The 16529-nt window shown below is 36.1% G+C and overlaps 1 pseudogene; it reads left to right on the forward strand.

The window, feature by feature from the left end:
* The window catches only part of LOC140835755 (polyadenylate-binding protein RBP47-like), a 32381-nt pseudogene extending 17852 nt beyond the window's left edge, over positions 1-14529 (forward strand).
* The last annotated feature ends 2000 nt before the right edge of the window (positions 14530-16529 follow it).

The following is a 16529-nucleotide window of genomic DNA, read 5'->3' on the forward strand; positions in this document are numbered from 1 at the left end:
CAATAGTTCGAATATTTTGCATACAATATTAGCTTGAACTCGAGCCGAATTGAGGCAAAATTTAAAATTATTCGAACTTTGAAACATGCTCGAGCTCGTTATATCTAATTTTAGCTTTAATTTTTTTCAAATTCGACTCGATTCGGTTCGTTTACATACCTAATTCCAATGGGCTATTAAGGTCCTTCAAATTGAGCTTTCTAGTATTTTTGACTCAAGGGTTTTGTTTAATCTTGAAAGATTTGTGTTTTAATAAAAAGTTTTTGGACATGATGTAATATTTTGTTGGTTCTTTGTACTTTTGAATGATTTTTGAATGTGTTAGACTCTTTAAAATTTGAAAATCTACTTGTGTAATGTTCTTTTTGGATATCATGTAATTGGTTGTGAGAGAAAGCTGGTTTTGAAAATGGATGAAAACTTCTACTCTACTTTTCAGCATATGAATATCTACTCAAAATGCCAAATTAATTGAACTTCCAATAAGAGTATATTGTATTTTGTTTAAAAGTCAACGTACTAGTGTTGTATATGTTTTTTAAGTTTCCTACTGAAAATTATTTGTTACTTGTTTTAATAAGTACCTTTGTATCCTCTTGTTACAAAAATATTATCAGGGAAGAGTTAACAATTGAAAAATGTTAATATAAAATTTGAACTTAAGTTTTGGTGATTATGAACTGAGCAGCTCCGATAAAACTGAATTTTTGGACAGATCTCCCAAGAATCTAAACTGATCTGACATAAGTATACTGAATGCTGAATCTATCTAATCTGATAAAGCCCAACAGTTAAGCAATAATAGGCGAGTTATTTGATCTAAATTAAGAAGTGAACTGATAATCTTATATAGCAGAGTTTTACTTGACTGACAATATCGGTTGGGAAGAAATCTAGCAAGTGGATTATGTCAAGTTATAGTAAATTGATAATAAGTTCAAGTATTGATCCCACAGATACTAATATTCAATTATTTGAATTTTTATCAATTAACTTAAGCTAGACAAAATAAATAAAAGTATGAGATATGAATTATAAATCTAAACTATTAAATATGACAATTGCAATTAAAATGTCGTATTCAATGATCAAGGAGATATTCAACTTCAAATAAAGAACTAAGACACACAACGGTACCAAACTCTACTATGTTGACACATGTTAAAATTCAATTTGTTATTAAATTTTTGACAATCATGGTGAAATCTCCAATTTATTTATTAAAGCATTCATTGAGTTAATAAACATATTTAAATCTAACAGTCCAATTATTTCTAATTGAATTTATTTAGATCTAAATACATTAAATCTTTATGAAATTTCAGTTTTCACCTAAAACTCCTCATTAAAATCGAATGTTATTTCTCGTCAGTTTAACCATGTGTTGATTGACGTCTTTGTTGGTATATTTAACCAATCTTCTCTAAACTCTTTTTTTCGATACTAACGATATACATGGTTAATCTTCCTGAGTTCTAAAGATCAGACCAGTACACAACTTATCAAAAATCCTATAACGTCTTCAGAATAAGAAAACCTTGGTGATTGACAAGATACTGAGTGACCGAGGAACTGAGTTTACCAATAAAATTTTTACTACTTATTTGGATGACAATGGGATTAATCACGACTTCTCAGCTGCAAGATCACCTTAGCAATATGGCTTTGCCGAGAGAAGAAACAAACTCCTCAAAAAACCAGCTTGAACCATGTTAGCTGACTCTTTCATCTCACAAAATTTCTAGGCAGAAGCTGTAAAACTGCATACTATACTCAAAACAGATTAATGATCAACATGAATCATGAAAAAACACCTTATGAGATCTGAAATGACAATCTACTTGAAATCTCCTACTTCTGAATATTTTGTTGATATTCTTCTGCTAGCAAAGACTATCGTGTGTTTAATAGCAAAACCCTAGTTGTTGAAGAATCAGTTTTTGTTGCCTTTGATGAATTTTCTGTTGTTCCAAATGGACATAATGCACAACTAAATGATCTACCTTTCTACACAACATACTTGTCACAATGATTTGTACTCCAGACAAGCAGCATCAAGGAGCCGAGTACTTGAAAGGTCACAAGTGCAGATAGGTTTGCCTTCTTCATTGCATGTACACAAGGTGCTTAATGAAAAGTTCATTGCACTGTACAAATCCATGAACATCATTACCAAAGATGATCTAGTGCAAGTCGAGAAGGAAATGGTTGAAGAGAAAAAGAAGAAGTCCCATGGCAACGGACCAGGTTGAATGGAAATTGGTTGTGGACTCATATGACTCAGACAGCACAGACATTGGCGATGAGAAGTTGCTGTTGACTCATGTCTTTTCTCCATCCTGATTCCTACCATTCCCATCAGCAAAGTGCTGTTAGGAATTAAAATTGCGGAAACAAATTTGATCTCCACTGAATCTGCTCTGTCTCAGATTGTCCAAAGGCTAAAGGCAAAGGAATTCTTCTTGAACCAACTGAACCGATCTCATCTGTTCAGACGGTCATTAATCTGACGATAGCAGGAAGTAGAAAGAATAATATAGATCAAGCTGAAGAAGTATGACAAGGGGGTAGATCATAGGACGATTAATCACTTTACTCAGATGAAGACATTAAAGAAGCTAGAGACCTCACAACTCTTGAAAATCAGATCCTTGAATGGACTGAAACTGATTTGATCTGAGAAGCCCATGGAAAGAAGAGACTTTAAGGCGATGATGATGAGAAAAAGCATGTTGCGGATCTTGCAGAATAAGAAGAGGGAAAACTTCAGCCCTCACAGTCGAACAACGTGAGATGATGCCGTTGTAATTAGTCAGCTCGAGATGGATGCCCTTGGGTTGGCTATGAATGTAAAAGTCATGAGGCAAAAATCTGCAACTGCTCTTCCCTCTTCCCTTGACAGAACCAACAATTGATGCAACTGAACAGATAGATCTTGGAGCTCAACTTGCAATCCCGATTCTTCTATACAACAATCAGAGATCCTACTCCATGTCACATTGAAGCAGATTCCTTAGAGCAGCATCAACAAAATGAACCTCAGATTGAGCATATGCAATAACACATCTATGTTCTGACCTCATCTGAAAAACTTCCAGAAGTTTCTCTGACCTCTACGGTTGATATGCTTTCATCCTTGGAAACTATCGCAATAGCTGAAATGGCTCCCATTCCACCGACTGAGTCAACCGAATCAATTGTCACTTCATCTCATCTGACCGGGACAACTGAAATAGCTGAGGATCCTACAACTCCGACTCTTCCACCTCACATTGAATCAGAAGTTCAGCACAACTCAAGATTGTAAATGGCGGGAGGCGGTGGCGGGGCGGTCGGTGACCTACCTACTGCCTCGACCGCCTCGGCGGTGCCCAGACGGTGCCTAGGCGATGCCCAGACGGTGCCGAGGCGGTTGAATTTTTTAAGTAATATTTTTTTATAGATAATCATGGAATATAATCATTTTTATATAAAATGTGCAATTAAATAATGTTTAAGGACAAAATATAATAGCATCTAGATAATGTGCAATTAATAAAGATTCATCATCATATTAATGCTATTATGCTAACAAAGTAATATAATATTTTTACCAAAAAACTAAGTTTAAATTTCAAAGTTTCAATCAATTATCCATCATTAGAACAAGTAGTAGACTAAACATAACTAATCTTCCAAATCATCTACATATGCACCATTTACTACATCCATGATCCTCTCATCATCGGACTCAAAATCAACATTTTCTTCATCCTCTCATTGTCGGCGGCAGTGGTGGCGGCGGGCGGATTGTGTATGGTGGTTGAGAGTTAAGAGTGAAAACCAAAAATAAAATAAAGAAAGTGAGGTGTGTTAGGGTTTTAATATTTAAAGTTAGTTGACTTTGACTAGGTTTTTAAAATTGTTGACTAGGTTTTTAAAATTGTTGACTACAACTTAAAAATCTTGACTGCCTGCCTTGCCCGCCGCCTCGCCCTAGCCCGCTTGCTCGCCACCTCGCCCTGCCTCCTCAATGCCGTTTAGCTTTGGCCGCCTAAAACACCCACCTCATGCATAGGCGGTGCGGTCGAGGGCCGCCTACTGCCTAGGCGGCCGCCTCGACCGCCATTTAGAACACTGGCACAACTCTACCTACTGTGGAAGAACTTTTTGATAATATCTTTCACTCAGATCACCCACGACATTTTGAGGATGTTTAGGCTGCCGCAGGTAATAAAACTGATCTGCACATCAGTTCAAATCAACATATGCTAGAACTTTATCTGTCTCAAATGTGACGTCCTCATATTGAACTTGAACCAAAACAGACTCAGGATACTCTTGAAGATCCCATTCTCTGTACACTGAACACAGTAAATCAGTCTCTCACCAACTTAGGGACTGAAATAGCTAGTCTCTGCGCAGATCACCTGGCATCTACCTAGATCTTGAGCTTTTTAGGTCCAATGTAAATTCACAGATCGCAAAGCTACTCAAAGTTGTCTTTTGGGAAAATATCCGAACTAAGAGCCACAAATGTCAGATCAATGTCCAATCTGATTTGCATAATTGACAAACAAGATGCGATGATGTAAAATCAGATCGAGACTATTGGCAAACAACTATCTGAAGTTGTTGAATTTCTTCAGGCTGATAGGAGTGATGCCAAAAAAGCGGGAAAAAAGCAGCTAGAAAAGCCCAAATCATCTACTCCTCCTCCCCCTCCCCTTCCGTCTCAGAACAAGATTGGAAGTTTTGGTAGTGGCCATGGATGTTCTGGTGGTAGTCAAAGCAGTAGTTCAAGTGGTGGTCACAGACCAAGCCATTCCTTGCACGAGTCATTCAGAAGATAGATTTAGTATTAAATCTTCTTATTTTAATAATTGCCTTGTTAAAGTATTGATTTTCGTTTATCTATGAAAGTACTATTTCATATCAATTCTTGTTCTTCTCCATAGTTTTGTCATCACCAAAAAAGGTGAAATCATTGACATAAAATTTGAACTTAAGTTTTGGTGATTATAAACTGAGCTGATCAGATAAGACTGAATTGTTGGACACATATTTGATCTCCCAGGGAATTAAGATGATCTGACATAAGTATGCCAAACGCTAAATCTATCCAATCTGACAATGCCCAACAGTTAAGCTACAACAATCAAGTGATCTGATCTGAAGTAAGAAGTGAATTGATAATCTTATATAACAGAGTTGTACTGATATGATCTTATACAATAGTCAAGGATAAAATTGAGCTGAAATAGACAAGATTGATTGTGCTAACCCTTATACTGATCTCAAGACATACTCTGAAATACAATAGTCAGTTGTCTTATTGTTTAATTTAAATTTGATCAAGGACAAACATTCTCTCTTTGAAACAGAATAAAAGATCCGTTGACTGATTTATTTAGCTAGTGTCCAAGGGAATCAATTGCCCAATACTATATTTGGGAAGACGAGAAGAATGCATGACGTTCTCTGAAAGATTGTCAGGCATCCAATACATTTGTGATTACCGTTCAAATTTATTTACGTTGGGACCATCTTCTATAAAAGGAATGCATCAAAAATGATAAAGACGTTCTGCGATTTTGAATCTTGCATATTATCGAGCATTTCTGAATTTCTATCAATATCTCTTCAAGTTATATCTTCAAGCTGATTTGAACACGCTTAAAGTTCAATTAGATCGATTAAGGATCACTTTGTGCACCTTTTATTCTCATCATTTGTTTAAACACGAGCTCTGTTGTATGGTGAAAGTATTTTAACTGTCAGAAGTGTGTTTTTGAACAAAGTAAGTTGTAGCATTGAGAATACGAGTTTCAGCTCAATAGGATTTGTGAACCGAGCTGAAGTGGGTTTTTACAAAAGTTGTACCAATGAAATCTTCTAGTGGAATTCTTCTGGAAACAGAACAAGGGAGACGTAGAAGTGTTGTCTTCGAACTTCCTAAACAAAATCTTTCCTCTATTTGCTTCCAGTCCTTATATTCATCTGATCTGATCATGTTATGTATATTTATTGTAACGAACCGTACTCTTACTACTTAAAATTTGCGGAAAAATTAAAAATTTTCTTTTAAACTAAAAGGAATGCGGAAATGAAATCAAATACGGTCGTCACTACATTCTCCATCAAATAAATATTTGAAATCGACATCGCCAACAAAATTTGCTAAAAGAAACACCCGTTCCAAAAGTCTTGAAATGAAACATAACATCAGAGTATTTTAAACTTGCATAAAAATCGTAAAATAACATGGGCGGTCCTCAGGTTTAGCCTGCCGCTCAGTCCAAGCCTGCCCCTTGGTCGCCACCTCCTGTCTCTTCATCAACATACTCACCTGCATCGATCAAGTCTAGTGAGTCTAAAGGACTCAACACGTATAAACTGGAATAACGAGTACTACATAATAAAATCACACGCAACTTTAAAATATGACATACATAACTTGAAACTTGACTTGCGTATTAAAACTTGAACATACATACATACATACTTCGACGTGCCATAACTTAAACTTTTCATAAACATGCTGCATACCTGAACGTACATACTTCATCATTTTGCTTAGAGGATGTTTCAAAGCAAGTGACCCATACATAATAAACGCCTGATCAGACAAACCACAGTACTGGTCTGACAGGGACGTATCAACTGCCACATACATGAGATCCCGTTCATAATTTAACGGGCTGGTTGGTCCCCGTTCATAATTTAACGCTTTCCAACCACGATCTAACCCGTTCATAATTTAACGGGGTGGAGAGGTCCTCGGCCACGTTCACCGACTTCCAAACCCATTCAATTTGGTCACAAGACATTTAGCATACCTCAAAACTTAAAATATTTTCTTTCTTGCACGTCTACGTACTTACTTGGTGTTGAGGGATTCGCTGGACTTCGATCGGGGCCGTTGCTGCACATACTGACATGAAATTGCATACTTAACTTACATCACTTAGACATAGAAATCATACTTACTCTCAAGTTCAATCATTACTTAGGACATTCTCAAATTTCCTGTGACACGACCTTGATAACCCTTGCACTAAACCAAGATATCAAACCCCAAACATGTTATAATATTTTTTTTCCCAAAACGTGAAGGACACGGACCCCGTGCCTACATCCGTGTAGGGGTCCGAGTAGACTCGGGTAAAAGGGTTCAGAAAAAAGGGTGGACACGAACCCCGTGTCAAGGTCCGGGTGGGGGTCCTGGTAGACTCTGGAACAATGCACTTCGGGTGGACAAAGGGCACGGACCCCGTGTGGGGGTCCGTGTGAGGGTCCGTGCAGACTCTGAAAAAAAACACTCCGGAAGAACAAAGGCACGGACCCCGTGTCAGGGTCCGTCCCCGGGTCCGTGTACCTGCGGGACGTGCCACTACGTGAAAAATTCAGAATCTGCAATGCTTAACACCTAAACTCGATCAAACGGATTACGAATAGACACCACGAGACACTTCTTAGAACTATAAGGCATATGACAATCCCAAGTGAACATTAAAAATAACCCCAAGAGTGACAATCTACAATCAACAACACAGTTCGGAATTCGACCCAACTTTCTTCCTACGACGCTTACTCCAACTCGGTGCCTAACGACGCGAGACCACCCGATAATAACCATTCCAACATCATAAACAAAGTACCTATACGCAGCAGCGATCACCCGTCGATCCCCAATGAAGCCTGCAACAAATAAACTCAAGAACACATATTTTCATAAAAGTCGCAGTTTGAGCAGTCCCACGAAAAACGCCATAACTCACTCAATATTCGTCCAAAAATTTCGAATCATATATCAAATCGAAGGTATCGAAATGTTCTACAATTGTGTAGTTGAAAGTTTTCTCAAAATATGTACCGAAAATTCACAGTTTAAACGGGAACAGTAAAAACGAGTTTTCAGATCTAAAATTCATTCAAAACTGATCCGAATCAATTTCTGCTCAAACGACGAACGTCACACACATAATTTTACGCATCAAACAACGCAACACATAATATGACATGATCGATGCAGAAAGAACAGATTATACGTGCCTTTTTGATATTTAAAAGTACCGTAACGACGACACCGACGCGGGAAAGAAGCGAGGCTTGATTCAGGACGAACGTGGCACCGTTTTCTTTGAATAAAATGCAACAAAACCTTGCTGGAATTTGATAGAGAAGGGGCGGCTGCTATGGGGAGAAAAACCCTAGAATTTCTTTCTTTTAAAATCTGAAAATAAGATGTGTAGGGTGTATTGTGTGTTTTAGTGTGTGTAAAAACGTGTAAGTGTGTGTGAGTGTGTGTAACGTGTGTGTGTTTTTAATTAGGAGAAATTTGTGCTAAATTAACTAAATTAAATACTAATTAAAAGTTAACACACACTAGTTTAGTCAAACTCTACAATTAAAATAATTACACACCAATTTTAAAAGTTTCAAACTCTTAATTCACTAAATACATAATAATACTTTAAAATATTAGAACTTGATAACTTATTAAAATGCCCCATCCTCAACTTAAAATAAAATACCATAATTAAAAATTGCCAAAAATCGTTACCGGGTCTTTTCCTCAATCCCGCCTTGAATGATCGCCTGAAACATGAAACTCGAAAAACATCTTAACGTGCATCACATAAACATAATTAATTTAAAATAGTGTATTTAAATAAATCATGCATGACTAAAACTCCACTTAAATTAATATAAATGATTTAATAATAATTAAATAAATGCATGGGCTTTACGTATACTAAATTTGGGCACTACATGTATTCCCTTTGTATATTGAACTGTTTTCATACTTTTATCATTTGAGTTGCTCTAAGTAGTTAGTTTGATGGGAAAACTTAACTAAGCTGTGTTAATCTATCAACTTTCCACTCTTTATCATTTTGTTAGTTTCCTAGTGTAAATTATTTGTTACTTGTTTTAATAAGTAACTTTATATCCTCTTGTTACGAAATATTATCAGGGAAAAGTAGTGATTTAGAACCAAAGTTCTTCACTAGGATTTCATGCACAACAAACATAGTTTTTAGATGTGGAATTGACTCGTCTTCCTGAAGATGAAGTTACTTAATTCCTTTTATTGTCTTGAATTTATTTGTCACGCACGCTTCATATATCACTATGAGAAATAATACTTGTGCAGGTTGCATCCATTAAAGTAATTCGCAATAAGCAAACAGGTTCTTCCGATGGATATGGATTTGTGGAATTCTATACACATGCTGCTGCTGAGAAAGTTCTACCATCTTATTCTTGTCTTACTATGCCTAACACAGATCAACTTTTTCGTTTGAATTGGGCTTCATTTAGCATGGGTGATAAACGTTCAAGTAATGGTTCCGATCTTTCTATCTTCGTAGGAGATTTAGCTGCTGATGTTACCGATACTTTGCTTCATGAAACTTTTGTTAATAAATATCCCTCTGTTAAAGCCGCTAAAGTTGTCATCGATGCCAATACTGGTCGTTCGAAAGGCTATGGTTTTGTTAGGTTGGAGATGACAATGAAAGATCGCAGGCTATGTATGAAATGAATGGTGTCTATTCTTCTGGCAGGCCCATGCGAATAGGTGCGGCAACACCAAGGAAGGCATCTGGTTATCAACAACAGTAATCATCTCAAGGCATTGATAAGCAATCTTAATCTCAATTATTTTATTTCTTCAAATCTTTTACAATTATGTTATGTTACATGGATACGGGTATGAGTATCGTATCGAATATGATATGGATATGATGATACAACATATTTTTAAAATATAAGACAAGATACGCTTAAGAAACGACAATTATTAAAATATATGTAAATATTATATATATTTATATAAATTTAGTATTAAAAATTAAACATTGTAGAGATTTATATATATGTGTGTGTGTGTAAATATATACAATGCACAACTTTAGAATAGTGATTTGAGAACAAAAAGAAAAAAAATTGAGAAACGTATCTCCGCAGTGTCCGTGGCCTATCCTAGTTGTGTCAAAGATGTATCTGACTGATCAAACCTACAAAAAGTCACATGGATTTTGCCGCAATCGGCACGCATATCAGCATGTCGTATCCTTATCTGTGTCGTATTTGTGTACCATAATTTAGAAAAAAAAAATTAGGAGTATTCGTACTACATAGCATATATTTCTTTCACACATTTCTAATTTTGGCCGATAGGCTTGGACAACATGAGCAGAAGTTATAGCCATTGCTGGTTGCATAATTGTTTCTAATTCTATCTTTGAACAGGACCTGAAAAAAATTTGAATCATTCCATTATCGAGCCTCCATTTGTAATTTTAATATGACCTCTAGATTTTACGTATTGCTGAGGTCACTTTCTCTTTTGTCATTCTCTTACTTGATCAAATTGGTTTCACCTGACATTTCATTTTATGAACGCGTGGTTTTCCATGTATTGGGTTCTGGATCAATCTGTTGTCTCTATGCTAGTTTTTTTCCCTTTTCACAAAAAACATGTAAATTTGCAGTCTAATATCTATAGAATGATTTAATAGGTGGACACTCGAATGGTGTCTCTGCCCCAAGCTCCCAGTCAAATGGAGATTCAGAGAACACTACAGTTGGTTATGTTAGAGTAGATGCCCTGCAAGCCAACGGTTGGCTAGGGAATTTATTGACTCAAGTGAAATAAACAATCTTTATTTTAATATAATTTAACTTTTTATGGTCTTGTTATACCTTTATCTGTATACCCATGCAAAGAGCATAGATAAAGTCCTTGATTATGCTTTAATACAAATGAATCGTAATTCGATTTTGAAACTCATTTGTAAACACTGCATATTCTAAATTCGTTCCTAGTCGATTCAGCCGCCTAAAACAGGGATAAAGGCCGCTTGAGCTCGAGACTAGCATCTGTGATGTTGTGTACTGCGTTTCTTGGTAAGGGCATAGAGATGTCCAAACATGCAGATGGGTGTCATATGATGATTATACAGAACAACCCTCCCTCGGAGTTTCCAAGTGGTTACCATTCATCGAGAGGATAAGTCCGTGGTTATGATTGTACACCATTAGTGCTTACGACTCGGGACAACACTGAGGCTCTATATGATAGGGCTGTGCTTTGACTCGTTTACCGGCTCCAGGAGAGTAATCAGGTGGCGAGGTTCGGTACAGTTGCGACACATATAGGAGCCAGTGCATTGTAGTCGGGGATTCACCGCTCACCTACAGGTGTAGATATCCTATGTGACCTAATGAAATAATAGTGCATGGAATCTCTGGCCAGAGTACGAGATGTACGTTGGAGAAGAAGTTCTCCAAATAGTACACGCGATGCCACTATTATAGTTATCACATAGTTATCGAATTAATATGCAACCCTCGATGAACCAATGGTTGCAGATTCGATCGGGATATATGAGATGAAGGGACCGTACTGTACGTTAATCATAATCGACTGGTTCTTGCAGGCACTATCAGTGATACCTAGGGGATCATGGGGCGATGCTACTAGACGCTCTTACCATGATCCGATGGGTGCAATCAGAAATGAGTTCTGACATTCTTGATCAAGGTATTGATGAAAAGAATGGGGCTAACTAGGGTAAGCCCGAATAAAGGATTATGTCCTGAATCACAAAGAGTTGTGAACCCACGGCTAGCTGTATCACTGAACCATTGAGGGTCACACAAGTATTGGATCGTTTGTTCCCGTTGAGAGAATAAATTCAAGAAGTTGAATTTATATTATATAGTAAATTCAAGGTGTTGAATTTATGATAATTAAATTTTGAGAGAATAAATTCAAGTAGTTGAATTTATAAAATTTGAGAATTTAATTTATTAAACTCAAATGTTGGGTTTATTAAATATTAAATTTTGGAGGTGATAAAAATTCAAGGAGTTGAATTTATAATTTAAATAATAGATTCAAATGTTGAATTTATAATGTATTTAATTTATTAAGCTCAAAAGTTGAGTTGATTAATTAATAAATTAAATATGGTGGATAATATGTTTAATGGGCTTGTAGGGGTACAAGTCCAACATATTAAATAATTAAAGTTTTAATGGACTTTGATTAAATTAATTAAACTAGTTAGACTAGCCCAATTAATTAAATCAAGCCCATTAATGTTAATTATGTAAGTAGATGAGCTAAACCCTAGCCTCCAAGAGACCACAAGTTTTCGAAAATGTTTCGGTAAATTAGAAAAGAAAAGATTTGGTATGCAATCAAATTATTTCATTGACTTAATTAATTCAATTAATTAAGAAAATGAATAATTAGTATTTAAAATAAGGATTTGTTTATCCTTAAGATATTGCATCAAATCATGAGAATGGGATTCTCAAATTTAAAACCCCTTTTCGGCACTTCCAAGAACGGGATTTTGGTTCTCGAGAATTCCTTCTCAAAAGCATGAACATTCGGCCACCTTGATATTTTTAGGGGTTTGAGCCGTCTCTCAATTATTTTCTCTCCTACGCAAAATATCTTCCATATTTTCTAGTGCAAATTGGAAGAGGTATAGATCATCCAGTCGTGGACCTAATTAGAAGGAAAGAAAGGAATCTCTTGAAGAAAGTTCGTAGGGATTCATCAAGAGCTAATCTGTTTATACCGGATTAGTTGGAGCCACGTGATTAATTCACAAAGGTATAATTTTCTAAACATCCTATGTATGTTTGATTATGAAAATCATACGAGCGTTCAAAGCAAAACATATTTTGATTGTCAAAATAAATAAATTTTTAAAACTTCCGCTGCGTTTGGGCATGTAGAAAACCGAGATGAAACAGGTTATCCAACCCTTTTCCTTCTCTCATCATTCTTTTCGGACAACATAGGCTAATGAACCATTTTCCATAGATTTTTGTTGGTGGACTTGACCCTAACTCAAGTGGTGAGGATCTCAGACAACCATTCTCACAATATGGTGAAATTTTATCAGTAAAAATCCCAGTCGGTAAGGGGTGTGGATTCATACAATTTGCGAACAGGTAGTTTACTGGTTAAAACTAGTCCTAGTTTCCTGTCTCAACTAAAGTAACAAAGTTGTGAATTTGAAGAAACAATGCTGAGGAGGCAATGCGGAAGTTGAATGGTACACAAATTGGACAGAAAATAGTATACGTCTGTCTTGGGGACGTAGTCCAGCGAATAAACAGGTGAGTTACCCTTTCATCCTCTCTTACTTTTCAGTGGTCTCATTGTTGCTGCCACTTTTTCATGTTTTCCACAATTTAAAGAGCATATGACCAAGGATATGTGATGATATTTCGTGGAATTTGGAAACATGTTGTGTAAATGTATTTGGAGCAGTAGTTGAAATGAGAACTGCAGTAGTGATATGGTTATGCTTCTGAAATGGGATATTTTTGCTAATGTAGATAAATTCTTCTCTCAATTTTTTTAAATGTTAAGTGGTATTTTCAAACGTTGAAAATATATACAATGTGATAAAACAAACATGATAATAGATTATCTTTCAGAGGGATGGAAAGTTGAATTTAAACATACTACTGTAGGGGAATGTGAAGCTGGATAAAAATACATGCTAAAATAATATGTATATGCTCGGTTATGTTTCTAGGAAGCGAAGATATTTCTGAGCAAGATGAACAAATATGTTTTCAAAATTTTAACAATTTTTGTTGGCTTTAATACATGTTAAAGATTTTGCAAAACTTGTTTTCTGTTGAACTTGCGTGACATGCTTTTCCCAAAACCCTCTCATGTGCTTTCGTTACCGTGAGTTTTTTCTCCAAGAATCATGTACTTCAATGTACATACTAAGATTGAATTGGCGGGCGATTAAATTCCACTTTGCACACTTATTTTTTAAGAAACATTATTTCTTGGTTTTTCTCCGTATTTTTTGAGTGGCATACACCAGTCAGCAGAGTTGGCAGGCTCTTTTAGGCACTACACATCCCTTCATTTCCAATGGTAGGCAGAATCAAGCTTATTCAAAGAGTATGCATGGGACAAGCCAAGGTTGCCTGTTGCGAACCACTTTATGCATATGATCCTTCCTAGGAAGCAGATTGATCTTTGCTTGGTTTGGGTCAAAATCTTGTGTTTATTCATGTCCTTTGCCTGCAGTCGAGAGCTGACTATGGAGATCAATGGAGCGGGGCATACTACAGGGGGGGACCATTTTTTGATGGCTTTGGATATGCAGCTGATCCAACCATGTATGTATATGGGCGGACTCATTATCCAATGTACGGAGCCCACCAACAGCAAGTAAGCTGAACATTGCTTTGGAACACAATTAAACATGGGATAGAGCTTGAGCTTGAGCTTTGCTCAGGTTTGGTAGTCATTTAAGCGGAGTGCATTCGTTAGAAGTGTGGATTTGACACGAACTTCTTGATTCGAATAAATGATCTTGGAAATGGTACTTTGATTGATACACTTAGATCATGTTGTTAACTTGGAACTTAATTATTATGTTTGCCTTTCTTCTTACATCTCTGGTTAAGTCATACAATTGATGAAACATGGCATGTATCTGTAAAATCCCTAGTATTGTTTCTAAACATTTAACAACCCCGGTCGTAGTTCATTTTTGTTTAACTTTACTTATTTTTTTTTTTATAATCTTACAAATAAAAGTAAAAATCAAATTTAAATTTTAGGTATACAAAAAGGGCAACTTATTTATAAATACCCAACTCCACTTTCAACTTTCTTTTTACCACCCACCCAATAATACCCTTTTCCTCTAATTATAGTACGTGGCATTGTTATACCTATCGAGCCTGTTCTTAAAGGCATATAGCCCCAAGACATATAGCTACACAAGGTTTCCAGCTTATATACCATAATCAAATGATCGATTTTTTTTTTAATAAAAGGCTCATCATACTTTTGTATAATAAATTGAACATTTTTTACCAGAGTGCCGCTGGGTTATATCCACCAAGTTTTACATACTGCTCCTTACAGTCCAACCACACAATTGCAATCGATGGTTTCTGACGCAGATTCCTTCAGCAACACTTAGCACAACTTGGTTTCGTTTCCTACCTCAGGGCGTAGAGTAAAACAATTCAATTTGAAACGCATACATGAGAGGGGCGAAAGCCTTGGTTCTTTTTTTCAAACATACGAACTATTATTACATAGTAACCTCCTATAGAGGAGGAGAAACTTGTTTAGTTACTATAATAAAAACACACATAAACTTCAAAGAAAAAAATATTACAATATTTGAAAGAAAATGAAGAGATTGCTACTCTTGTTATAATATAATGTCTTACAGCTGTGGTTGGCACTATCTGGTTGAGTGGTTGAAAGGTCCCTCCACTTTTCTTGATTTCTATGAAATAAAATGAAGAGGTTGGTTGATTCCTTCATTTTCCTTCTGTCTGATTATATATAGAAGTCCCTGGCGGATTTTTATTTAGAACTTCAAACTCTTGCTATAATATAATACCTTACAACTGTGGTTGGCACTATCTGGTTGAGTTGTTGAATGGTCGCTCCAGTTTTATTGATTTGTCTTTTTTTCTAGATTATTAATCTAGAAATGACTCGTTCTTGTGATTTTATCTTCTGGCATAACAAGTAGATATGCGTTTGTGAAACGTCTGCCCTTTTCAAAGCTTTAAAAGTACTAGAATTTTTTTTTTAACTCTATTGTTTTTCGGCCATCACATGAAAATATTTTTCCCCTTTAAAATAAAACATCAACCAACTAGCATTTTAAAAATCAAATGAATAGTCATAAAAATTGAAATCGTCTACTGTTTTACCAAACCTAGAAAAGCAATAATTTGAAAAGTATAGCTCATACTAAACCTCTCAAAATCCCTCAAAAGCATAAATAAACAGTCTAAAAATCTTTAACTGAAGTCATGAATCATAAAACGTAATGCGGAAAAATAGAAGTGCTGGTCCTCGGGCTGTGTGCGCCATCAGTCCGGTCAAACAATCCGTCAAGACCTCCCTCAACCTCACCTGCATCCATCACACCTAGTGAGTCTAAAGACTCAACACAACATAATCTTAATAACAAATAATACATAATACAGTCAACATATAACAGTGAAAAATATTTGTACTTAAAATATTGTTTTCATGAGGATGCATAAACTTCAAACATGAACATTTTCGTAAACCTTTTCAAGATGCATAAACTTTAAATAGAAACATTTTCATAATGATGCATCAACTTTAAGCATAAATATTTTCATGACATGCATCACATAAACCTTAACCTTTTTCCTCAACATGACATAAAACCTTTTCATGATCATAACATTTTTCCTTTTTCCTTTTCTTTTTCTTTTGTTGAATTCAGATCGTTAATTGTGACTTTCCTGATCATGATCATAAATCGATGGATCCATCTACATATAACCACAGTACTAGGCGGCGGGGGACACCAGCAACACTCTCACCGGTCAACTAGGCCCTGGCCTATCATTTTTCGAATAGAAATACGATCGTCGAGGCTCCCTCTGGGGCCTTTTTCCAAAACCCTCTCATACGAGCGTGCGGCGGCTGCGCGCACAGGGCCCTTGCGGCTGCCCGAAACGTTCGGTCAGCGGGGCGG

The sequence above is a fragment of the Primulina eburnea genome, chromosome 7 (assembly GCF_022965805.1).
Source record: "Primulina eburnea isolate SZY01 chromosome 7, ASM2296580v1, whole genome shotgun sequence".
Taxonomy (NCBI): Eukaryota; Viridiplantae; Streptophyta; class Magnoliopsida; order Lamiales; family Gesneriaceae; genus Primulina; species Primulina eburnea.